This window comes from Nyctereutes procyonoides, unplaced genomic scaffold, assembly GCF_905146905.1.
Source record: "Nyctereutes procyonoides isolate TBG_1078 unplaced genomic scaffold, NYPRO_anot_genome, whole genome shotgun sequence".
In the NCBI taxonomy this organism is placed as follows: domain Eukaryota; kingdom Metazoa; phylum Chordata; class Mammalia; order Carnivora; family Canidae; genus Nyctereutes; species Nyctereutes procyonoides.
Genome location: NW_026575052.1, coordinates 37,125,172 through 37,152,772, shown reverse-complemented (window position 1 = coordinate 37,152,772; position 27,601 = coordinate 37,125,172).

The following is a 27,601-nucleotide window of genomic DNA, read 5'->3' as shown; positions in this document are numbered from 1 at the left end:
GTGAATACTAAAAAATTATTACAGAAACAATTTAAAGTTAACCCTCAAATTTAGGAAATCAGTTCAAGTTATGCAGCTTGAGAAATTAACCGTGCTGTTCTTTGTAAGATTGCTAATTACTGTTAGGGAGAAGTGTACCTTTAAAGAGATATACTTAAAGCAGGAATGGTAGATTGGCTTCTGTCAAAATATTGAGCATCTATAGCATTAAAAGGAATAGTTATGAATAACAGTTGGACGGGACGCCTGGGTGGCTCAGCAGTTGAGCGTCTGCCTTCAGCTCATGGCGTGATCCCGGTGTCTGGAATTGAGTCCCACATCGGGCTCCTTGCAGAGAGCTTGTTTCCTCCCTCTGCTTGTGTCTCTGCCTCTCTGTGTCTCTCATGAATAAATAAATAAAATCTTAAAAAAAGAAAGGATAACAGTAGGACAATTTCTATAAAATATATGTAAAATTACCTTTTATTTGCCATAGCCGTTTTGAATAGTAAACACAGGGTTAGAATATTGTTTATCTCTGAGGATCTTGAAGAACATCCCATAAAAGAGAAAGAATGAGTGAAAAAGATAACTCAGTGTTTGATGTGTTTTCAGTGAACACAATTACTTTAAGAATTTATGAGAGCTCTGCATGGTGCCTAGGTGGGGATGTCATCATGTTAGAAGTTGGAGTTTACAGGGTGTGTCCTCCTGAAGCTTTTTATTTCTCTGGGGAGAAATATTTTTAAGGAAAATAGCCACAGTATCACATGTCTTGCTGGATCTGTAGTTAAGAGCACCAGGAGGATGACTTCGTTCACAGCTGTCACCAGGACCCCTAGAGAAGAGCTGTCTCTTCTAGATCATTCTTTTTTTTTTTTTCTGGAGAGTAGAAATCATGATTAAAAGACCAAACATAAGCTTTGCCTGCTACTCTGTTTAAAGGAATATACAACTTGAACAGAGTTTTAAGATCTAAAAAGACCTGCAGATCTTTTTCTCTAATTTTTATCTAACTGTAGAAGTCATTAGATATTCCAACACTGGATAGAACATAACTTTCCAAGTTTTTTAGTTTCCTAAATTTTTCCCAAGCATTCTCACAGACTGTATTTTAGGCTTGTAGGTCAGCTCTTTCTACCTGTTGGCTATTTTTTTCCCTTTTTTAACAGAAGGCTTGGGAACCTCTCTACCACTTATCTGTGGAATGGGTCTCATCACTTTTCCAGATGTCTGGCCCAAAGCCCCTGCTGTTTCATCTTTAAGAGTGTCTACATCTGGGTTTTTAGCACACATATTTCTTACCTCATAGAGTGGATGCACTTATCAGAAGTTGGGTATGACAGCTAGATTTCCACAGGGGAATAAAACTGAGGCTGTTTCTGAAAACCACACTTGAGAAACCAGGAAAACATTTAACAGTATTTGATACTTAACATTTTAGATGTGCATTTTAATAAGTATTAGTAATATTACAAACTAAGGTAATGAAGTACAGAACTAGAAACTGTTATACAGTACTAGTGTTAGGTGTGCAGAGAGAAAAAAGCTGCATCTGACCAGAAGGGAACAGGAAAAAAATGTCTGGTGATAGTTGCTTTGAACAGCTTTTTCTCCTTGGTTTCTCATTCACACATTCAGGCACCTTTCTAGACAACCTTAGAAGAGGTGACAACCTTGTAATATGATACTAGTAATGGTAGTGCAGTGGTTACTTCAGCCAAAAAAGCAATGTCTGTTTTCATGTGGACCCCCCACCCCCACTCCCAATCTAATCTAATCCACAGATTAGCTATGGGCAAGTTTTCTCAAGGCATTTCATTCACATGTCATGACACCCAATGTGATGTGACTTGCCTTATTATTGCTTTGCTTAATCATCTCTCTACTAAAGTGTGAGTTCCTTGAGGGCAGAAATTGAGTCTTTTCTGTCACCAACTCTCTCCCAAGCCCCTGTAATTCACGTAGTAGTCACCAAAATATTTGATGAAGATTTGATTAAGGAATGAAGAAGTTAATATATTTCCTTAAGCATCAGTACCTTCAAATGTGGAAGGGGAGTAATAAGACCACCTACCATAGAAGGATGAGCTAGCATACATAAATGAGATAGCATACAGAGCAAAGCACAGTACCTATTATTAAGCAAATGGAAAACATTTTCTTTCCTTTCTTCCTATTACAATCCAGGTTAGCCTCATCGTATGTTTATAGTGGTGATCCTTAACCATACCATACCCTTCATATAATAAATATTGTATAATGTTCTCTATGCTATCCTAAAGTGAAAATCACAGATACATAACCTACCTGTCCACATAATTAACATATATAATATTTATTATATGTATAATGCCTTGTTATACAAAAAAAAACCTTTTAAGGAATGGGTAAAAAGAAAATCCATGTGTTTTAATGTTTTTTTTTCCATGTGTTTTAACATTTAAATGTTCAGATTTTACTATACTAAAAGACCAAAAAGTCCACACATTTCCAGAATGCTCCCTGGGGTGAGTACTGTGCCCAAGGACAACTGCTGGTTTATCCTTGGCTGGTAAAAAGTCATTAAAATACAAGCTAAACAAGGTGGAAGGAAGGACATGAGAATCAGAAAATTACATCAGAAAAAATGGAGATCCCCTGGGAAGATGGCCTCCTTTATAGTCGGGCAACTTATTCTGCAGCTCGGTGACCACCAGGAGAGCTCCTAAATTGTCACATGCTGCCTGGGAAGAGTACAAATTACCTGTTGTCAAACCTAACACCGTAAAATGCAGTTGTGTACTTGCCAACTCACTAAATATTAGTGATGCAAGGAAACTTACAGATCACTGGGTTCAACCTCTTTGTTTTATCAATGAGGATGCAGAGTACAGTGAGGGTTACTGAGAAGCCCATCTCCCTGTTCACCAGATCTCATCTAAGCAGTATAATTAATGATGAGTCTACTTGAATCAGGGATACTGTGTGTCTTGGGTCAAGCTTTATAACAGAGTACCACAGATTGGCTGGCTTATAAATAACTACTCAAGGCTCAAAGTCTGAGATCATGGTGCCAGCATGGCCAGGTTCTTTGTAGGGCCCTCTTCTAATTGTATCCTACAACAGCAGAAGAGTTCTCTTCTATAGAAGTATCCATCCCATTCTTGAGGGCTCCCTGCTCATGACCTAAACTGTCAGTGGTTAGCAGCCAGAAACCTGAAGAATCCTGAAAGGTTGGTCACCTCTTTGTTCATGTCATGCAGCAAACTTGAAAATTCTCTGACCACACTCTTCTGATTGTCCTCATGGAAGATGCTAAAGAAACCTACCTTCTCTTTAGTCTTAAGTAAACTGATTCCTTGTTTTTCCCCTGATCTGTGGCAAGTAGATCTCATTTTTCCAAGTTTAGTGTCAATTTAGTGTCAATTTTTAAATGTCTTATAAGCCCTCACAGTTACAGTGTGCTAATAAATGTGATAGTTTTTTCCCTTCAACATCAGGTCTGTTAATTTGCCCTGCTTGCATCTGGGATTTCCCCAGTATTGTAGCACTAGCATCCATGTGAAGTCAAATAGAACTGAGATTGAATTCCAGCTTCTTCATTTATTACTTGGTTGACCGTGGGAAGATAATTTTTATCTGTATGAACCTCAGTTTTGTCATCTTAAATGGCGGTATAATTTTTACTTTATTGGATTATCACAAAGATGGAGTTATTCTTAATAATTGTTTGTTACAAACATTTAAGGCTCTTTAAGCCTTTATCAACTAACACTTTTTAATGGTGTATTGTTGGATATATAGAGGTCTTAGGTTGGGAGGAAAGGGGTATGTGTGTGTATATGTGGTCCTTCAGTAGTTTGTCCTCTTCCTAATACCACTTGGATTCCCTTTTGTAGAATTGCTCCTTTGGCATTGAGGTGTTGGGTGGGTTAGTGAATCCAGGTACACATCTCCCACTTAGATCTAAGGAGGCCAAACTCTGCTTCTCCCTGGCCAAAGGCTGCTCTTGTGACTTTTAACAAGGCTGATTCTCCAAATATTTTCCTGGAGGAGTTGAATTTTGAGCATGGTGAAAGAGATGGGTGAACTTACCTATTTCTTTTTTTTTTTTTAAACTTACCTATTTCTAATGGCGGCAGGGTTCCTCCTGCTGCACCTAAAACTATGAGCTTCCCATTTATACCCCAGGAAAAAGTGTTGAAGCCACACCATCAAAGACAAATAAACATATTTCTTATTGGTTCCATTTCCGGGTCCTGAGGAACACCTAAAAGCCATCACCAGCTGTTGGTAGCCAGATTTGGGATTTCTTGAGCAATAGAGCCCTCTAAAAACTTAGTAGGCATCTGGCTTTTTGCTCCCAGTCAATTCTATGTATGTGCAGCCAAAAGCTACTTCAAGTCTGAGAAGCCAATCTCTTAATACCAACCCTCTGAATTCTGCCAGTTGCCCCAGCCCACGTTATAATGGTGTCAGCCACTGTGGAGCCAAAATGACTTTTCAAGAACCAGGAAAGATACAGGTAATGGAAGTCGAGAGCCAGGAGCCACACTTGACCATTTTACCTAGGGTCAGTGCTGGTCATTTTTTTGTTTCTTTACAATGATACACAACAGCCTGGAGTAATGTGAGTAGGATGGGAACCCAAACAACAAAGAAAAAGTACAGTAAGAGGCTCAGAATATTCCCCTCTGTCAGCCAGATATGTGGGCATATCTTTTCATTTCAGTTTGTTTATGTTTCTATCATGTCCATGGGTATTTGGGGAATGCCTTCTATATGAATGTGGTCAAATAAAGCATATAGTTCATGAAAATAACTGTAGTTCAGTATGTCCACAAATCTATATGGCAGAAATACTCAAGAATCCTCTCATCTTTGAAAAAATTGCTCTTACAAAGTCTCCTCAAGAACAAAGTAAGTTTTCTGTACTTTCATTGTGTTCTCCTTGAGTCTCTAGAGGGACCTCAGGAAGCCAGGCATGGATGTTTTTAAAATGTCATTAATATCTGGTGCTCAGGATGAGTAACCAGTGGGTCCAGTGACCATTGGAGGGACGGTGTATTCTAAATGTTAATATTACTTGGGAAGATTACTTTGTGTCGGTCATAGAAAAGGGAACAAATCACAGTTTGCCTTTTGGAGAAAGGAGGATAAAAGAAGCTATGTCTTGTATATCTGTAATTAATGGGGTTTACAAATGACTCAATCTGCTTCCCACCTGAGTCCAAGGCTTGGGGAGCAAAGTGATAAATGGCCAAAGAGATGATTTTAGCCAAAGGTAACTCTGTAGCACAACACAGAGGCCTATTATTACTTTTTTTAATCTGCAAAGAATTTAACATGTATCTGGCTTTCAGTAGGATTTCTTGGTGGATGGAGAAAGGAGGCCTTGAGCAATGAGCATATCCATTACTTTCTTATCATTAAAGCTCTCGGCATCATTCCCTGGTGATGAAGTGCCTCTGCCATGATTAAGACTATAGAATTATTAAACCACCCTGAGTCTCAAAGATGATTTAGAAATATGTCTTCAGAGAGTTGTCTAATCAGGTACTTCACAGAGGAGGAGCCATCCAGCCATGTACACACATACCCAGCCTTGACCTTTTGAAATAAAGATCATTTGCTCAACAAGTAAATGTTTTCACCCTCTGATCAATTTGCTTCCCAAAATGCTTTCCTTATATTTTTTAACTTAGTTCTCACTTTTCATGAAAGAAATGGGCAGACACACACACACACACACACAAACACACAGTAAAGACATGCATGGTTCTGTAAGACCGTCATTGTGAACGCTTTACTTATATTTACACCTCCATCATTAAGACGCATGTTAATAATATTTCTTCTGGAGTCTTTTAGGCATTATCTATACACTTCCCAGTCTTGCACTGCTCCCCTCCTCCCCACCTACCAGGTACCCTTTCCATCTCCCAACCCACCCATCTCAGTTATAGAGCTGTACCACAGTTTCTGTTGGAACAGCTTTAATGTTGACATTATCGTACCTATAACACTTCTGGACCTTGATCTCATTCCTTGCAAAACTCTCTAACCTCAAAGGAATACACACTCTGTGTGTGTATTCTATTCTTTATGTATTTACCACTAAATCAGTCCCAAACTCTTCCCAGAGTCTAGATCTCCCCCAGAATGTTCAAATATGGCAGGTTGTGGGCCATCTCTCAGTTTCCCCATCTTGCAGACATATCTCTTGGCACCTCCTGACCCACTCCTGCCCCCATTTGTTGTCCTCTACTCCTAGTGCCTAGTTTTTCCCTGGAATTGCCTTCCATGGCAGCTGTGGAAATGTCCTTTTCTTCCATGTTATGTTGGTCTGGTTTTCAAGTCCTGTCTTTTCTGTCTTGGTTACTCCTTCAATTTAGAGTTATACCATGTTGAATGACTTCCTAGAAATTTGATACGTGAGAGGAAAATTGAGGCCATAAAAAAATTGTTTTTATTCTACCTCCATTCTTTTTTTAAAAAAGGTTTTTAATGGTTTATTTGAGAGAGAGAAAGAGCATGAACGAGGGGAGGGGCAGATAAAGAGGAGAAGCAGGCTCCCCACTAAGCGGGGAGCTGTATGAGAGACTGGATCCCAGGATGTGGGGATCATGACCCAAGCCAAGGGCAGACACTTAATTGAGCCACTCAGGTGCCCAACTGCCTTCATTATTGATGAGTGACTCATCTGGGTAGATAATTTTAGGTTCAAAATAATTTCCCTCAGAATTTGAAGGTTTTTTTCTGTCTTGTTTTGTTGTTTTTTTTAATTTTCTGCTAGCTTCTAGTGTAACTGTTAAGACTTCTGATGCCACTCTGAGGATTTTTAAAATTCTCCTCCCACTCACCTCCCCTCTGGTAACCATCAGTTCATTCTCTTTGTTTGAAAGTCTATTACTTGGGGTGCCTGGCTAGCTTAGTCAGTAGAACACACAACTCTTAATCTCAGGGTCATGAGTTCAAGCCCCATGTTGAGCATGAAGCCTACTTAAAAACAAAGTCTGGTTTTTTTGCCTTTTTTTTTTCTTTATTCATTTGTTTTTTCATAAATTCCACATACAAGTGAAATCATAGGGTATTTGTCTTTCCCCAACATTTCACTTAGTATTAACCATCTAGATCTATCCATGTTGTTGCAAATGGCAAGATCTCATTCTTTTTATAATGCTGCAATAAACATAGGGGTGCATGTATCTTTCATATTAGTGTTTCATTTTCTTTTGGTAAATACCCAATAATGCAAATACTGGATCATATATTTCTAATTTTAATTTTTTGAGAAACCTCCATACTGTTTTCAACAGTGGCTTTACCAATTTACATTCCTACCAACAGTGCATGAAGGTTCTTTTTTTTTCAATATCCTTACCAGTACTTCTTATTTCTAGTGTTTTTGATTTCAGCTAGTCTGACAGATGTGGGGTCATATCTTACTGTTGTTTTGATTTGTATTTCCTTGATGATAAGCGATGCTGAGCATCTTTTCATGTGTCTGTTGGCCATCTCTATGTCTTCTTCGGAGAAATGTCTATTTATGTCTTCTGCCATTTTTAAAATTGGATAAATTATTTGGGGTTTTGGTGTTGAATTATATAATTTCTTTCTATATTTTGTATACTAACCCTTAACTGGGTATGTAGCTTGTAAATATCTTCTCCCCTTCAGTAGATTGTCTTTTTGTTTTGTTCATGGTTTCCCTCATTGTGCAAAAGCTTTTTATTTTAGTGTACTCTCAGCAGTTTAATTTTGCTTTTGTTTCCCTGAAGAGACATATCTAGACATATCTACTTCTAAGGCTGATGTCAAAGATATTAGAGCCTGCCTGTGTTTTCTTCTAGTTTTATGGTTTCAGGTCTCACGTTAGATCTTTAAGTAATTTTGAGTTTATTTTTTTATAGAGTATAAGAAAATTGTCCACTTTTGTTCTTTTTATGCATGTAGCCACCCGGGTTCCCAGCATCATTTACTGAAGACACTGTCTTTTCCCCCATTGTATATTCTTGCTTCCTTTATTGTAGATTAATTGATCAAATAAATGTGAGTTTATTTCTGGGTTCTCTATTCTGTTCAGTGATCTGTGTTTATCTTTGTACTAGTACCATACTGTTTTGATTGCTATAGCTTTATAGTATACCTGGAAATTTGAGATTGTAATACTTCCAGCTTTATTCTTCTTTCTGAAGATTACTTTGACTTCTTGGAGTGCCTGGGTGACTCAGTTGGTTAAGTGTCTACTTTCGGCTCAGGTTGTGATCCCAGGGTCCTGAGATCGATGGAGCCCTGAGTCTCCCTCTCCCTCAGCACCTCCTCCCTGTTCATGCTCTCTCACACTCTCTCTCTAGATAGATAGATTGCTTTGACTTCTGATTCTTTTGTAAATAAATTGTTTTATTTTCCTTAAAACCTTTGTCTATTCTCTTGTTTTCCGTGTTCTGAAAAACTTCAAGAATACGCTTTATTTTGGGTCTTATGCTAGGCACTAGATGTGCTCTTGTGACCTGAAAAATTATGTCCTGCAATTGTTGGAGACTCTAAAAATAATTTTCTCTTATTTTACTTGTTCTTTCTTTCTGGAATTTCAATTATTGGGATTTGTACATCCTGAAATGATCCTCTAGTTCTCTTATAATTTCTCTCCACTCTTTTCATATATTTTTAATACTTCTGGGAGACTTACTCAATTTTTTATGTTTTAAAAATATTTTACTTATTTATTTTGAGAGAGAATGAGAGAGAGAGAGAGCAGGAGCAGAGGGGGAAGGACAGAGGGAGAAGCAAACTCTCCACTGCGCAGGGAGCCTGATGCAAAACTCGATCCCAGGACCCTAGGATCATGACCTGAGCTGAAGGCAGACACTTAAATGACTGAGCCAGTCAGGCACCCTCAGTTTTTTCTTTTAACTTTCTGTTGAGTTGTTTTTTTTTTAATTGGGTATTATATATTTTTTTTTTATTTCCAGGAAACTTTTTTGTTTTTTGATATTTTTCTTTTTTATACTATGTTATTCTTGTTTCATAAATACAATATCTTCTTTTATTTCTCTAAAGATACTAGGTATTTTTTCAGGTTTTCAGATCTGTGCATTGTCTCTGTTTCCTACACATTGCTTTTCTCCCATGGTTTTGACCTCTCTCTTTTACCTTACAGACAGTCTTCTGATGTCTTGTGCTCCTTATCTGTCCTCTTACAGTCACAGTGGACCACTGTGAGCTGCTCTGAGGCACAGGACATGAAGGAGAGCCTGTCAGTGGCAGCCATCATCCTGAATAGGCTCATTTAGCTCTGCATTTTGAGGGGAGCCCCCATTCTCTTTAGGGATTTTCTCCCTAAAATCCCTACACACAGGAGCTGGGGTTTCACATTTGCCAGAGAACAACCTTCCGGAATACAAATTCTCTGTTTTTTCAGTTCACAAACTTAAACCTGTATAAAAGTGTCTAGTATAGGAGATAGAGAAACCCAAAATGTTCGACCCAGCCTTTTTCCTCACTGCTTTGGTGCAGTTTTAAAGTTGGTTCCGTCACATACTGATGGGGAATAGCAAAGAACTAGGAGCTCCTCCAGGCACTGTGGAAGTGGGCAGATGTCTTCCCATGAAGCAGGAATGTTAAATGGATTATTTTCTCCTTTTGGGTTGAGTTCTGCAATATCAGAAATAGAGATTCATAGCAGCTCCAATGCTTTATCATATTCTGGATCTATAATAATGTCACATGTATAATTTATTTTATAAACATAATATTACCCCCATGCCATCCTCTCCATTTGTTAATTTTTAGTGACTTCCCCTTTTGGTCTTAACTCTAAAGGTCTTTTTGTTATTTGTCTGCTTCTTCTATCTCTTTTGAGCTTCTAATTTCTGTTTGAAAAATGCTCTGACCTTTTTTGAAGAAAACATCATAAAGAAAGAATTGTAACTAGCAAATGATAGGCCCCAGTGACACACAGAATCTGGCTGACCTAAAATGCTGATCCATGTAACAAGTGCATTCAACTATATGTCCAGCAGAGTCCAACAGTTTCAAGATGTCTGGAGTTGATCTTCCTTTTCAGAATCAGTGTAAAAATTGGGATAAAGAATTTTCTGAGTGAGCCAGCAAGCCCCTGAGAACCCTCACCATAAATTGGATTAATATTATTGGATTAATATTGTTTTAAGGGAAATGGCCCAGCAAGATGACACCCAACTTCTGACTCTGTATAATAACTAAAGACCATTCATTTTTGTAAAAGATTTTATTTATTTATTTATTTATTTATTTATTTATTTATTTATTTATTTGACAGAGAGAAAGAATGCACAAGTAGGCAGAGCAACAGGCAGAGAGAGAGAGAGAGAGAGAGAGAGAGAGAGAGAGAGAGGCTTCCCACTGAGCAGAGAGCCTGATGCAAGACTCCATTCCAGAAAACACTGGGATCATGACCCGAGCTGAAGGCAGATGTTTAACCGACTAAGCCACCCAGGTGGCTCTTAGGTGCCCCTGAAGAGCATTCATTATTCTAAATACTTTAATGCTGAGTAAAAACTAAGGATTTCTTAATCAGGATCACCATTCTTTTAAAAAATGTCATATCCCTTTATCACTGGAAAATTAACTTGAGCTTAAAATCATATGCCTGGGTACAGTTTATATATACTTAATGGTGATGCTTAAACAATAATTATATTATCCAGCCCACTGGTAAAGGACTTTGCCTGAAATCCCCAGTGTCTGTCTCTGCTAGGTCTACTTTGGTTTCTCTATCTAAAGAAGTTCAGATGAAATTGTTTTTTTCAATATGTCTCACACAGTTCAGTCATTCAACAAGTATTAAATGGTATCCCCATGCACCTAGCACTGTGGCAGATCCTAGGGATACAAGAGTGAGCCACAAAGGCCCTAATTGCTGCCTTTGTGGGCCTCACAGTCTAGGGAAAGGCAGGCATTAACCAAACACAAACTAAAGATGTCATTACACAAAGTATATCATTGTTTGAAGATATATCTTAAGGAAAACTGAGGTAGGTTAGAAGTTCACAAAGCAAAATGTGAGATATCATCTACAGCTGCAGGTGGTCACTAGTCCAAGGGAAGGGGAGAGGAAAAAGCTGGCTCTGGGTGAAGGAATGCCCTGTCCCAGAATGAATGTGGTTCCTTTGAGGAAAAAGAAGAAAGTGCACTGTGGCTAGACTACAGAGCCAGAGAGAAAATTGTGTGAGTCAAGACTGCAGAGGTGATTGGGTGGTCACCACCATGTAGGGCTTTGGGAGCCAAAGAAAGGACTTCGGTCCTAATCCAAGAGGTGATAAAAAGTCACTGAAGCATTTTCACAGGAAGTTGTGCCACATTAAAACATAACTTGCAAAAGCCCCTCTGGCTCAGTGAGGGAAGCAAATTGAAGAGTGGATGGAGGGAGACTGGTTAGTGCCATAATGTTGTGGTCCAGACAAGAAGTGGTAAGTTCCAATGGGAGCTGGGACCAGTGTCAGAGCAGTGATGCAGTGGGCATAGTGCAAGAAAGGGAGGTGCCATCTACATTTTGTGTTGTAGAATTGGATGGGCGATGGTGCCATTACTGGGGCATTCAAGTGGGGATTTTGCTTGCCATTTTGATGTAAGTGTATAGAACTCCAAGGATGCATGTGGGCCATAGATAGAAATTTGAGAACATGGTACCATGGTCAAGCAAAGGACGGGTTAACCCAGTGTTTCTCTAGAGATAATGAATTCCTGGATCAGAATCCCTTGGAGCTCTCTGGTTAAAATGCAGGTTTTTTAGAGCCATCTCAGAACTATAGAATCAAAGTTGGTAGGTGTAGATCCCAAAGAATTTTTATTTCTCAACAAGCACCCTATCTGATTTCTTAAGCAACTCTATACTTGAGATCCACCAGCCTAGAGACTGAGATGACCCTGCAGAGCGAGCTCCAACATTTACTGCCTTGGTGGAAGAGGGTAGGCCTACAAAGACGTACCTCCTTGAGTTTTATTTTCCTTACTAAAAAAAATTAAAAATGCATCTCAGGTTTCCCTTTAGAGCTGACTGTCTATCTAGATTAATCTCACAATTCACGTAAAATTAACACTCTTGCTCCCCAAGGTCCACGTACAGAAAAGTCAGCTCTGACACGCTTATCTTGTGCTGATCACCTAGCTTAGGCCCTTGTCCTTTGTTTCATGGGCTCCCTTCCCTTCTTCTCCAAGACACTGACCTTTTGACTCATGCCTTTCCCTAGAAAGACAGCATTTCCAGTGAGCAAAATGTCACATTACCTTTGCTGAACAGGACATTTCAAATAAAATATTAGCAATAACAATTACCTCTAAGCCACTAATCCCTCTGAAGCTACTTTAAACCACCAAAGGATTTAAGGCAATTCCCTGAAAATATCTCTGGCTTAATAGATTATGGTGCTGGGCGATGAAATATATTGGCTCACGAAGCCTTAACTTGTATTATGTGGCATTTTCACCTATAAAAGAAAGTCATGATACAAACTGCTTCAGCTATTATTTAATATAAAAACCAGATCCTGAAAATCATCATCATCCTCATCATCCTACAGCACGCATCCCACTGTATAAATACTTCTCTGCCCAGGGTGTTATGGGAAGCAAAGCCACTAGAAAACAAAATTACTATTGAAATACTCATTTCCCTGGGTATGTTAGCAATTCGCTGTGGCAAGCACATACAAGAGCCTGCTGTGAAAGAAAGCTTCCCCCCCTCAGTGGAGGAGGGACATGGATTAGCATGGGTGATGGTACCTCTGAGCTCTCATCCTTCAGGCCAGTTTCCTTTGCCCATAGCTGAATTTCTGAGGACCACGTTTCTGCACCATATACAGTAACAGGCTTTGGGGTGGGGGGGATGTGGTATGTGAGACCCTTCTTTTAGAATACTTTGTTTTTGTTTTTAGTGATAAGCCAAAGGTGATAAAGTGAAGACATTTCCCCTCTAGTCAGTAAGTGACCACCCCAGACCTCCCAGCCCAGCCCCTCTCTCTGCTACACTGCCCACTGACCTGGGAAGGTGAGCCTGATTCTCTAGGTTAGGGACAAAACTGACAGTTGACGCTCAGACTTTGAAAACAGAGCCCAGACCCACCACTTGCAGAGGTGCTTCTGCAGCCTGTTGATGGTGGCTCACCTGATGGCCATTTTCTTGAGAGTGCAGCATACAAGTTAGTAACTCTGGCCACCAATTCCCCTAGGAGAAACCGAACCCGGCCCTTTGTGTCTTCATCACTCCCCATGTGGTATGAGACAGAGTAGATGGTTTAGCTACATTATGTCCTTACATGACAGATGGGCAGCATACATCTTTCCTTGTGTAAAAATGTCACAGCAGCTACAGATAGAGTTGGTGGCTGAAAATGGAAAGTGATGCAGATTAGCTTTAACCTAACGGAACAGGCAGGAACTTGAATAAAACACACAGACCCACCTTCTAGAGCAGTTGGTCTCTAATCCTGATGAGCAATTAACAGGCAATAAGGGGGAAAGTCAGAGCATCAAGAATCTGGAGTATTTCCAGGTGGTAGATGTTTAATTCACCATGATTTTTATTTGTCCTGAGGAAATGGGCTCGAATTCGAAAGGCAGTACAACTTTTGTAGCTTTCTATATGAAACAGATTGGAGAGACTACAAAGGGTTAAAACAATTTTTTTTTTGCAGTAAACCAAAGGATTTTCTTTGTCCCTTTCATTTTCTAATGAAATTTTTTAAAATACAAATGGAAGACCTAGAAACTTCTTCCCCCCCTCCCCTCGCTCAGATAAAAATACATAGCATTAGCACCTTCTATACTCAGTGATCTATTTTGAGTGATAATCATAATGACGTTATCAGTTTTATTCTAACACCAATAATTGAGGAAGCATAACAGAAACATTTCAGAGAACATGGCATTCTTTGGTAAAGTTTAACACCAGGGTCTGGATGTGAGGTGTGAGATTGGCTGTTTTTTCCTACCTTCCTTTCTAAACTTCAGTCCTTTGATCATTTTCAGTGTTATTTACAAACAATAATAATTCACATTGATGATAATATGGTTCAGCACTAACGTCCTAAAGACAAAGTATACTCATTTTATGTAGATAATTTCTAGGGAAATTCCACCTTGGGATATTATTTAATGCTTTGACAGAATAATTTCATTATTTTCACTCGCAGTTTTTTACTTCTAAAAGTAACTCGAAATATGAAAAGAAATATTAAATAATTTCCTTCTAAAGAGAATTGTTCAAATATGAATATAGATATCATTAAGTAAAACATTAAAAAAATAATGCAAGGTTTGAAAATGGTCAAAGGACTTGAACAAAGAGGAAGAAGAAAATAGGGTAAACAACATGAAAATGTTAAACCTTACTTTCTAGAACACCTGAAAACTAAAAGCAAGAGGCTACCTGGAGGGCATAGAGCACATCTGTTTGGGAGTAGTTGCAATACAAGGGTGTGTGATGCTGGTTGGTGTGGGCTGGGTAGCAGGAGCACTCCCATACATTACTGGAGAGTAGGGACCCAGAGACAGCTATGGTTGCCGCCTGGACAGTTGACCCTAGAGCCCCCCTCATGACTAGAGGAAGATAGACTTGAGACATACTTCAGAATTCCAATTAATAGCACTGTGTGATGGATCACATGAGGGTAGTGAAAAGGGGGAGGTTATTATGGAGTAAGAGTCTACAGTGATTCTCAGATTCACGATCAGGTCATAGATGGTAGTGTCATGAGGCAAGAAAGGGACTAACATTGCAAGTATCCCAGTAGGGAAAACCACCCAAGAAAAGACAACTTTGTGGGTGCCACGGTGGCTGGCCACTTGAAATTTGTATTTCTTTTGCTTACTTCTTATGACTATTGACAAATGGTGTAACGTTTCACAACCTCCAATACATTTTGTGTTATATTGTTTACCAATAATAGTTTCCTCTTCTCAGCTGTTGGTTGGTAGGCTTCAGATGACTCCGGTAGGCAGTTCTCCCTCCCTTGTAGGAATCCAGTTGGGATTAGACACTATACATGACCAGTGGAGGTTTAGCACACGAGTTACTGAGGGAGGCAGGCAGAAAAACAGGGACATAGAAATAGAAGAGCTCCTCCTTATTCTCCTCCCATCAAATGCAACCAGTGGCTTAACCTCTCAAAGAACAGTTTCCTCTTCAGTAAAACAGTTTATCTTCACACACACACACACCCTGCAGAGACTTGTGAGGGTGTGCAGTGCCGTGGGGAATGGGCCTCTCTGTGCTCCATTCTCTTCTGGGGTCAGAGATGACATTGGCCAGAGAGGTGGAGCCAGTGGTTTCCAACCATTTGCTGTGTCATTTCCGTGAACTTTAAATCTTCCTGGTGGTCTGCCAAATCTTGATCCAGGTATAAAATTGCCTTTTGCTACAACGTATTATCTGAGCAGACAATTCAGACAGTTAACTGCCTGATGGAGCATTCTGCTGAGTGGATTGCAAGATGTAAAACTGGGAACAGTTTTTCCATACAGTAGACTAGATAGGAAGGAGAGCAAACAGGTGAGTCAGCACCAAAAGGAAGATCGTGTCCTGAATTATGTAAAATCTTGGCTCTGTGATTGGAGGCATATATATATATATAATCATCAGGCTACCGTCTACTCAGAGTGACATTCTACTCAGGGTAAACTTTTCATATTAAAAGTGTAAAACTTTGGGTACCTTTGTGTCCTTTGGGAAATGTTATTTAGTAGTAATGACTAAATTGTCATCGTTACCAACTTGGTCAGGTTTATTTTTGGACTTAAATCTCTTCAGCTGTGTTGCCCCACACTCCAGCCTTTGTAAGAGCAGCCTGAACAAAGAGATTGGGAGATTGGTAGTAAGTCCTCACCCTCAATCCCATCCCAGCAGGCCACTCTGCCTCTGAGCAACCCCGTATGTAAAGTGGGGATAGACTGTTCCCTGCTATGTAGTGCCTGGAGTGCAGATTCTCTAGCCTCTGTGTTTGTTCTCTTTGGGGAGCAAACATGTCTTTCTTGAGCTGTACGGGTATTTTATTTCATCCAGCTAATATATGCATGTATATTTAAAAAATCAAATACGTAAGCTTAGGACAAACAAATTTTCTACCTTACTCCATCCCACATCCTGTTCTTCTTTCTATTGAGAAACTCCCTCGATGTCTCACCATGTTGGTCACCTCCGTGTTCCCAGAAATATATACGTACAGTTTTTTTTCAATGTTATTTTTTATCTAGTGGTCTCTTCTTATGTAGATGAGGGTCAGCACTCTCTCATCACTAACTCCCTCTTTTCTCCACATCCTCCCAACATAGTTATCCACTGGTTTAGAATAAATCACTTCCAGTGTTGACACAATTCTGCTCATGTAAATAACTGTTCACTTACATGGTCAAGTACACTATGACTGCATTTACTTTCCTTATCAATTTTTTTTTTGTTTTCCTTGGAAATTCCAATTGTCTAACTAGTTTACTTGCACCGTCTGTAATCTACATATTATCATTACTGAATTGTGCTCCTGGATTGCTCCATCCTCCTGGTTCATTCAGAGCTAGTCACTCTTTAGACCAGTGCTGTTCAGTAGGATTTTAGTTACTGAGCACTTGAAATGCAGCTAAGCTAGTGCAACGGAAACACTGGAGTTTTCACTTTAAAAGATTTTAATTGGTGTGTTGAATTCATTTGCATTTAATTTAAGTACTTAAATGATTGGGTTAAAATCTTTCATCTTGGTATTTGTTTTAGCCCATTTGTTCTTTGCTCCTTTATTTCTCATTTCCTGGCTTCTTTTAGTGAATTGGTTACATGTTAGTATTGACTCTTTCTGATTTATTTAGTAGTTGACCTAGAAATTACAGTATGTATCGCTAAGTTCTCAAAGTCTCCCTTCAAACAGAACTTTATTTCTTCATGAACATTATGGGAAACTTAACAAGAGTATGGGTTGATTTCTTCCCTTGTGCCCTTCAGGCTAATGCTATTCTTATACTTCATGTTAACTCCTCAGAAGGCATTTTAAATATTTTGCTTTACCTATCAATAGACCTTTAAAGCAATTTAAAATTTTATAAAAACAACCCATACACACATACAGATATACATATATATTTAAAATAACTAAAAAATAAAAGCTGTTATAAATATTCCTAAATAATTACTTTCTAGTACTCTTAATTCCTATCTAGAGATGTGGAGTTCCATCTCTAAGCCCATTCTGTTTTCCAAGTCCTGTGTGTGTGTATAGTGGGGAGATGGTGGATGCCAAGCTATGGCATTCTTTGTATGGAATGGGGGATAGATTTTGAGCATTGACCTCTCTTCACACTAAAGTTGGATCAATCTTTATATTTTTGGCACCCCCACCCAATGATGTGTCAGAACCAGCTCCTGCCAGACAAAGAGCCAGTCATGCACATTTCTTCTCAATCAATCCCACATTCAGTGATGGCATGTTGGTAGCTTGAAATTGGCTATAGTGGTATATTTCCACCACAAAAATCAATAAATGCTGTAAACTTGGACTTTATTCTTTCTTTCTTCGTTTTTCTTTTCCTTTTCTTTCTTTTGTGCTTTTATTTTCAGAGAGATGTTTGTAAGAATTGAGCACACCACTGCCTGCACCTTATCCTCATGTTCTGTTGTGCCTGACACTGTGCCGTGATGTGGGTAGGGAAGATGCCTCTTTCTGGCCCCTACCTCCATAAACACCCTGGTCTCTGACTTCCCTTCCTCTGCCGTATCTGGCAGTTTCCTTTGTTTGCTTGGGACATCCTTCTCTTTGTCCTTGTGGACTAATTATTATTTGAGTGGAGCATATATCATTAATTATCTTTATCTAAAAACCCCTATCTTTGTCTTTAGAAGTAGAAACTTCATGAAATCAGCAACTTCAAGAACTCAAGGAGGCTTGGTAATGATTCAGGCCCATACACAAAAATTCTGGTAACCTCCACATTGGTTACTAGGTTACCTTTCAGCCTTAAGAAAAAAAATGAAGACAATGAGCAGCTATTTTTCACCTCTAATGAGAGAAAAATGAAGAAAATTAGTCTTTAACCACATCATGAATCATTTAGAGGTCAGTAATTTGATTCAAGGTAACATGTATTGAGTGATTACTATGTGCTACCCAATATACTAGGTGCTGGGGAGACAAGAAGGAAGAAGGCAGTCATAGTCCAGCCCTTACAGAGCTTATAGTAGAGCAGGAAAGACAATCAGGCAATTTGAAACACCTCTATAGACATGGTACCTGTTAGAAGAAGAAAAGTAGTGTCTACCCTAAGAGCACATGACACATTTAGTGTAATCTGGGGTACAGGGAAGACTTCCCAGAGAAAAAGGTGCTCTGACTGAGACTTGAAGGGCGAGGAGCAGCATTCCTCTGTGGCTACAAATAAAAGAGACCTCATAGCTTGTTTAAACAAAGATATAATTTATTAAAGAACATTAGGTAGCCTACACAATCTCCAGGAAGGTCAGAGAACCAGCTTGGAGGCTCTGAAGCCATAAATCATGCCCAGATTAAACCATCAGACACTCCTCTTGCAAGGACCCTCCTGCCCCTGGCAGAGGCTCTGTGCTGGAACGGCACAGCAGAGGTGTGGCAGTGCTGACACTCTACTCTTACTGATGTTGCCTCTAAAAGAGGAATATCTCTCTGCCCTCCTTGTCAGAATGGACATTCTGTCTTCCCGTTACCTTTTTATCTACTTAAATCTCAGAAAAGGTGTGTTTTGCCAGGATTGAGTAACATGAGCATAGCCTTGTTCCAGGCTGAGAAGGCTGAGAATTTGAGTTTGTCCCATCTATTTTGAGTTGTGGGAATCAAACGATGGGAAATGGCACAACACAGAATCTTTAAAAGGTACTTAGTGGCCAAAGGTATGAAAAATGTCTATCCCAAAATGCCATTGTCACTGGATTTCTAGTGATACTGTTTGGATTTCTTCTGTGTATGGCTATTACTTCAATGTGTGAGTACATTTGAGCTTTTGCATAGAATCAGTGCTCTTAATACTAACTGCTTTCTGGAGATCACCTGTCTCAGCCCCACCTCCTTAGAAAGCAAATTGTTATTTATTCCCACTGTAACAGAGGAGGCAGGTAGGTCTTTGGGAGCTCATGTGCCCTGCCTTAGCTCACACAGTCAGTAAGAGGGAGAGCCAACACCAGAATTCTTATCTTTTGGGTGTTCACATCCTTCTCTCAGGTGGTATGGTACCCTTAGGTGAGGGAGGGGTAATGGATGCATGTTATGTTTGGAGGCAGCAAGTATAAGACCAGTAGCTTAGGTTAGGAAGGTAGCAGTGGAGATGAATCAAGGTGGGCAGATGGTAGAGATAGATATGTGGTAAAATTAGCAGGGCTTTGCAATGGATTAAATGTGGCACGTTGATGGGGAAGAAAGAGTTAAGCATGGCCTCCAGTTTTTGGCTGATTGAACCAAATGACAATGCTTTTTACTATAATAGGTAAGAGAGTATGGCATGGGACCGAAGGGTAGGCGGAAGAGGTGAGGAGTGGAATATTATAATGTGCTCACTTTGAGATATGTCCAATTTGAACGGCCCAAGGAACAGCTTTATGGAGATGTTTAAAGCAAGGAAACACACCTTTCGGTATAAAGCAAGGAAACACACCTTTTGGTATCATTGACATGTTTATGGTAACTGACCCAACGATATCGACAAAACCACCCAGGGAGAGAGTATAGGTGGAGATGAGAGGAGGGATTAGGGCATAACCCCAAGGACTAGCAGGATATGAAGAACTGGTGGAGGACAACCACACCTGTAAGGAGACAAAAGGGGAGTGACCCCAGGGGAAGTAGAAATCAAAGAGGGGAAGAGCTACAAAGAACACAGCTCCATCCCCTTACCCTGAGATGTTTGTTTAACTCATCTTTAGGATCAGATGGAGTATTATGCTTTGCTTTAAGTGTGAATGCTTATGAGGTAGGGGCTGGTTGTTCTCTTTCGGCCTTTAGAGCAGCTGTATTTATGAATCTAACGCTGACATGTGGCCTCGGTAGCCCGTAGTCACTTGTTTGGCTTTGGTTTCAGTTTCAATTAGCTTAGTGGTTTTCTAACCCTGTGCTCCCAGCCTCAGAAAATGAATATCCAGTGAATAATATCTGATAGACAAAAAACAAGAGAGCAAGAGAGAGAGATACATAGAATATATGTGGCACTGGGGCTTGATGGGGTCAGAATTAAACTTTAAAATGTTCTAGGGGTGCCTGGTGACTCAGTTGGTTAAGCATCTAACTGTTGGTTTTGGTTCAAGTAATGATTTGGTTGTGCGGTCGATCCCCCCCATCAGGCTCCACATTCAGTGTGCAGTCTGCCTGTCCCTCTCCTTCCCCCTGCTTGCATTCTCTCTCAATATAAAAAATAATAAAATAAAATAAAATAATAAAATAAAATTCTGTACTTTTTGGAAAGCCTAACAAATCAGGATGATTGGTTTGATTCACATTTCTATCCATGGCTTATGTAAACTCAGAGAAGTTGCTCAATCCACATGTAACTCAGCTCACTTTGCAAAATGAAAATAATACAACCATGTTCTCTTGGTTTAATGAGTGGATGTCTATCAATGTAAGCTTCTAATAGCCAAATGGAAAAATATAAGAAACAAAATTTTGAGGGGCACCTTGGTGGCTCAGTCAGTTAAGCATCCACTCTTGGTTTCAGCTCAGGTCATGATCTCAGAGTCATGAGATAGAGCCCTGAGTCTGCTTAAGATTCTCTCTCTCTGCCCCTATCCTCCTTGTCTCCCTCTCTCAAATAAAAAAATACAATTTAAAAAAAATTTTTGATTGCTTTCCTTGGAAATAGGGTCTTTATTACAGACTTGTATAAAATACACAAGTAGTAATATCATGTCATTAGGTTATGTGAACCAAAGACTGGAATCAAGGTCAAAATGAACTATTTCCCATCTATCAGACACATTAAGAAGTTCAATTAGAATATGCCCTATAGATTAGGGATATAAGGACCCTGACCTATTTAAGCACTTATCACATAGAGCACAGAATGTGATATAGCTTCCATTCTAACTGATAGTTACATGAAATTTAACATCTCTCACTGTTTTCATGATGGAAGATATTTGCTAGAGTTTTCTAAGCCATAATTTCCATGTAACACAGACATTAGAGTGGCATGCTTTACTGCACTTTGGGGGACCGTTTCTAGGCTGAGTATTTACCAAGAAGCATTGGAAAGTGTCTGGTCTTGCAGGTCCCAGAAGAGTTTACACCATTCTTTCCTGACTTTCTCACCCCAGAACACTATTGCATTTCATATTGATTAATATTAGCAATATCTTATTAATACAATTTTGTTTTACATTATGCCTTTATCCAAAGGGTCATGCACAGTATATCAGCAAGCCTCATAATAGCTGGAAGAAAGAGAAGCTATATTCTTGATTTATTTGAATAAAGAAAATGAGGCAGTAGGAAGACAAGTTTCTTGTGTTTGTCCTTTGTATACGGATAAGCATCATTATGCTGGCTTTTTTATAAAGGAGAAGTTTCATAGTGAGAGAAGGTGCTGGAATAGGATTCTGGAGACCTGGCTCCTCACTGTGGCTTAGCTGCTAGCCATCCAAGTTCCTGGGGGCACCAAGGACCTCCCGTGAGTGGTACAGGAAAAGTGAAAATGTTGATGCCCCTTCAAACCTAGACTCTTTAAATGTTTGTGCAAAATTTAGGGGGAAGGCTGAAAACTAGGTGTGGAAAGAGGGAGAAAATGTATAGACCCTAGTTATCAAAACATGTAGGGCAGTTTGGGCAATTTCTTGGCTCTGTCTTCCTTAAAAGCAGTTTTGTGACCCTGTTTGAGATCACCAGTCTTCCTTTTGACACAAGTCTTCCTTGAGGTTTCCACACCCCACACCCATGCAGCTTATCTTTATATACCTTCACATTCCATAAATCCTGAGGACGTCTGGTAAACATCATCTTACACCTCCAGGGAGGTAGTTAGTACCTGTACACTGTCTCCTCAGGAAATGCCCAGATGGCACTGCTTCCCTATCCAGCTCTGCCTGAACAGGGAGCTTAACCTCATTGAGTCTTGTTCTCAGAAATTTCAAACTGGTATTAATGGTAAAACTCTTGTTTAAACAAAACTGCATGAAAACCAAGTCTGTGAAACAAAAGCTGGAGAAGGAGAGGGAGTTGCTGGAAGTCCTCTTCCTCCCTCCTTGTTGTTGCTCTTATACTGTAGGAGGAGCCTAATAAAATCTTAAATAGTCTGTGAAGCATAGTTGGAAGTCACTGAACTGGGCTATCTGTATTGGGTTAATCCAGCTCTCACATTTCATAATTCTGCTTAATTCTTTTAAGGGACTTAAACAGGAGAGAGGGCAAGAAATAAATGGAGAGTTACATAGTGTTACACACTTTCCCCAATCTTTAGTCATTTCGTCTTTAGACAGTGATTGTCCATCACCACTGGGTTCTCCAGTGAGGGAGAGGAGAGAAGTAGTGATTCCCTTCACTAAGTCAAGGGAAGGAGAGAAACCCCAAGAAAAATCACTCAAACTATTCAAACAGGGAGGGTTGACCACACAGTAACCCCTTCCTCTACACATGGGACTGTTGAGCATCTCTCTCTGAAAGCACTGGCACTGCAGAGCACCTTAAGCTGCTGGAGTATATAAAATTTGAGAGGATAAATGGCAGCATTCCCAGGACTCACTCTGGCAAGGATGCATGTGTTTCCCCTGGGAGGTGTGGACACTGTGCAAGATGCCTGCACTCAAGCCTTCTGATTGTTATCCTTCCAAGGATCCTATACACAAGACAGTGGGATGCACCATGTGTATACAGTGCCCAGCACTGCCATTGGTAATTCCTCCCATCTCCATAAGCACCTTCTGTCAAGGGGCATAGTTTATTTCCTTTCCTCTTGAATTTTGGCTGGCCTATGACTTGCTCTGACCAAGAGATTGTGTTAGAAGTAATACGTCCTCAAGAATCCTGGGAACTCCTGCTTTTGATGTCTTGAAATGGCTTGAAAAAGCTCAAGTTAGATTGCTGCAGAGTGAGAGGCCACAATGAGAGAGGTTCCAGAGGATGAGAGGCTATCTTGGACATTGGATCTCAGCCAAGCTCCCAGCAGAGTGCAGCTGTAAGAGTGGCCTCAGCCTGTACCAGCAAGAAGCCACCACCTGAGTCCAGACAACCCACAGAATTCTAGGAAATAATAAGTTACTGTTGCTTTACTCCACTAAGTTTTGGGGTGCTTTGTTTCACAGTCACTGAAACAAAAAGTGGAGCAGCAGCCCAGAGGAGAGGAGAGAGTGCATGTCAGGTCTGTGCAAAGGGACTGTGCAAGGGGAGGACCCTGTAGAACACACTGGGCAGCTGATACTCATGAGAATGTCTGTTTCCGAAGAGGGACGTATTCTCTCACCATGATTGCAACAATACCTGAGCATTATGTTAAAATAACAGCAGAACAGCAATGAAAGCAAACACTTAAATAGCATCTATTATATTTCAGGCACTGCTCTAAGTGCTTTATGCTTTTTTTTTTTTTCACTTAATTCTCTATAGCAAGTCTGTTAAGGAAGGTTCTATTATCATTCCATTCTGCAGATTAGAAAACTAATGCACAGAGAGATTAAAATTTTTTAATCTCTAGAGATTAAAAAACATATCCAGTATGTATAAGTTGGACTTTCTAACTCCAAAAGCTATACTTACAACCACAAAGCAATTATTGCTTCTCATAAGGACAGCCAGGTTGATATTTTAAGATGTATTAAAACATAAGACGACATATTTCAATTTTCAATACAGAATCTAGCTGCACATTGAAAGAATAAACCATCATAAATAAATGGGCTTTCCTTTAGAAGTGTAAGATAGGCTCAGTAACTGAATGATCCAAAATATTGTATTAGTTCCCTGTAGTTGTTGTAACAAAACACCACAGACATGGTGGCTTAAACAACATATATACTCTCTTACAGTCTGGGAGCTCACAAGTCTGAAATCAGTTTTACTGGGGCAAAATCAATTTGTCAGCAGGTCCAGACTCCCTCTGAAAGTTCCCGTGGAGAATCAGTACCTAACCTTTCCCACCTTCTAGAGCTCCATTCCTTGCATTCCTTGGCTCCTGGCCCCTGCCTCCATCTGCAAAGCATAACATCTTGCTTCAGTGTCACATGACCTTGTTTTGCGTCAAATCTCCCTCAGCCTCCCTTTTATAAAAATACTTGTAATTACATTGAGGGCTGCTCAGATAACCCAGGATAATCTCTCCATCTCAAGAAGTTGAATCACATCTGCAGTTCCATATAAAGTAACATTCACAGTTTCCAGGGATTAGAATGTAGATATTGTTGGGAGACATTATTCTGTTTATCTAAAATATTAATTATATTATCAGTATAATTCACGTTAATAAATATAAGGGAAAATAATTGCATAAATTCTTTTAAAAAGCATGTCAACATTCATTCTGGATTTTTAAAAATGATTAATAAAATAGAATAGATAATTTGTTATCTTTTATCACTATTAATCCAAGAGCCAGCATCCTCCTTAATGGGAAACCCAAGGACATTCCCAGTCCCAAATGTCACAAATGGAGTCCTTTTTATGATCATAACTATTTATTTTGTTGGAGGGGGGTGATGAACACAGAAGGGTAAATGTGTAATAATTGGAAAAGAAGGAGAAAAACTTTCATTATTACAGGTATATGATTCCCCACCTGGAGAATCCGAGAGAAGCAACTGAAAATTTATTTGAAGAAATGGAAAATGTCCGTAGGTATAAAACTAATGTAGAGAAATAAATAGTCTCTATATGCACAAATAATATCAGAAGAAAGAAAGAAACACCCCCATTAAAATAGCAACACACACACAGCCAAAAATAAAAAACATGTAAAAGCTATATAAAAACAATCATGTACTTCTGAGAGGCACAATAAATGGTATTGGCACAACCGAATAGACATCTGGAAAAATAAAATGAATCTGGATCTACACCTCACATGTTAAGGATAAATTCTAGATGGAATAAATATTTAGATGTTAAAAATTAAAACTGTAAAAGTAGTAGAAGAAAATGTGGTGAATTTTTGTCATATCTTCCTGGGGCAGGCTTTTAGAGGCATGACAAAATCCAGATGCCTTCAAGAAAAGATCGTTCATTTCAACCACAGCAATTAAAAACTTTTGGCAGGACAACACACAGCAAGCAAAATGATATAACCAGCTAACTAGGAGAACTCTTTGGAGGTTATAGCTAGTTTTCCTAACACATAAAGAACTGCTACAAATACCAGATAAAAGTCAACAAATAGATAAAAAGGGGAAGGACATAAATAGTCAAGTCACAGAAAAAAAATGTGATTTTGAAACATAAAACATCCTTATAATAGGGGAAATAAAAATTTAAACTGCACTGAGATCATTTTTCACTTACCAGTAAGATAAAGATCAAATAGTTTACTGGTGCAGTATTAGTGTGAGTGGGAAAAATAGGCATTCCCATACATTGCTCATTGGAGTGTAACTTGGTATAAACTCTACAGAGAATAATTTTGTCAGAATCTGTCAAAATAATTCATACACATACTCTTTGGTCCAGCATATCACCTCCATCAGTTTATCCCACAGATATATATGCACAAAATGATGCATACAAAAAGTGTATTAGTTATAGAATTGCTTAGAGTAGCAAAAGGATTGAAAATTACCTATGTATCTATCAGTAGGTAAATGATTAAGTAGAATATGGAATGCTAATATGCTAGAATATTGTACGACCATAAACAATAAAGAATCTTCTTATGTACTGATACAAGGTACAAAAATATATCGCTAAGAGACAGAACAAGTCAAAGTACACAATAGTGTATGTGGTAAGCTACCATTTCAGTTTTTAAAGGGCATTTAAAAAGATTAGTCCATTTATCTATTTGGCTCTACTTACGGTGCCTCTAGAAGGATATAAGAAACTTAATTTTGGTTATCTCTGGGGAAGTGACCTGGATGCCAGGGGATAAGAATAGAAGGTAGAATTATAACTTTTGAATTTTAAAAAACATTTCCTATTCCTTTCCTTTAAGCATCAATCTTTTAAAGAAAATGAATCATAGTTATATAAGATCCCCCAAGTTAGAGTACAATTTAGGTACATATATAAGTTAAATTGAATTGGGACTCTTTTCTCATGAATTTGCCAATTTTTAATCATGACTTCATCTCATCAGGGTCTGTCTCTAAGCATGAGAAAGTGCATTCTTGTATTTCATCCTAGCCCTTCTGGGCTTATTTTGATCAAGTCTATGGAGCAGATTCTTTGCCATCTGTATGGGAGACCTCTATGGTTTTTTCCATTTGCCTCTCATTCCTTCTACTTCCTGACTTCCTGACTCTTCCTTTCTTCATATTGATATGGGAAACTTCAAGCTTATTCATAGCTCGAATAGTTTTATTTTGGAATTTTAAACTCTTGCAGTTTCCTTCATAGCTCCCAAATGTCTCGTGTCTAGGTCTGCTCCCAGCTTATCCTGAAAGGGTTTGGGTTGCTTTTGCTTAACCTTCCAGAACTCACATTTCATGCACCTGCCAGGGCAAGAGAGATCAGACTCTTCTTATTTATCTGTGAGTCTTCCTATGACTAGTTGAAGATTTGATTAGGGAAGGATCCACTTCCTAGTTCACATAGTTGTTGGCTGTATTTTTTCCGCACAAATTGTTGGATTCAGTACCTCAGTTATTCTCTGGCTGTTAGCCAGAGACCACACTCAGTTTCTGGCCACATTAGTCTTCTCCCACATGGCAGCTTGCTTCACCAAAGCATGCAAGATGAGGAGGCAGTGAAGAAATTCTGCCTATTGGAAAGTCAGCCTTTGAAACCTAATCATGACAGTGATACCCATCACTTTTGCAGTACTTTATTGGTCTGAAGCAATTCAGTATATATGTACAGCAAAAACTGAGAATATGTTATATTTTTATTCCATCCTATATAATTTTTTTAAAAATTTTTTTTTATTTATTTATGATAGTCACACACAGAGAGAGAGAGAGAGGCAGAGACACAGGCAGAGGGAGAAGCAGGCTCCATGCACCGGGAGCCCGACGTGGGATTCGATCCCGGGTCTCCAGGATCGCGCCCTGGGCCAAAGGCAGGCGCCAAACCGCTGTGCCACCCAGGGATCCCTCCATCCTATATAATTTTTAAAAACTTTTCCTTATAAATAACATAATCTTCTCAAGAGTCCTTATTTTTCTATGCCTGCATTATAGCAAGAAGAATTAGAGTATTATTTCCTTTTCCCTACAAGCACAGAACTCTCACCCATTTCTTGTTATGGACATATAGTATTATCTTTACTTTCTTGATGGAAACAGAGACCTAGTGAGTCAAGGGCCTGAACCAGAGCCACATGGTGAGGAAGGGAACAGGAATTCCTATTTAGAGTTTGGAGTCCAAGGCTGGCTGGCTAACCTAAACAGCACAGATAGACACTCAGCAAAGCTGGTGTTTGCTTCTGACAGCAAGAAGTGTGTTGGGGGGAGAAACTGAACCTGTACAATCCCTGCTTCTCCTTTGGAGCTTCTGATGACTTTTCCTTCGTATTTAATGCCTGGAGA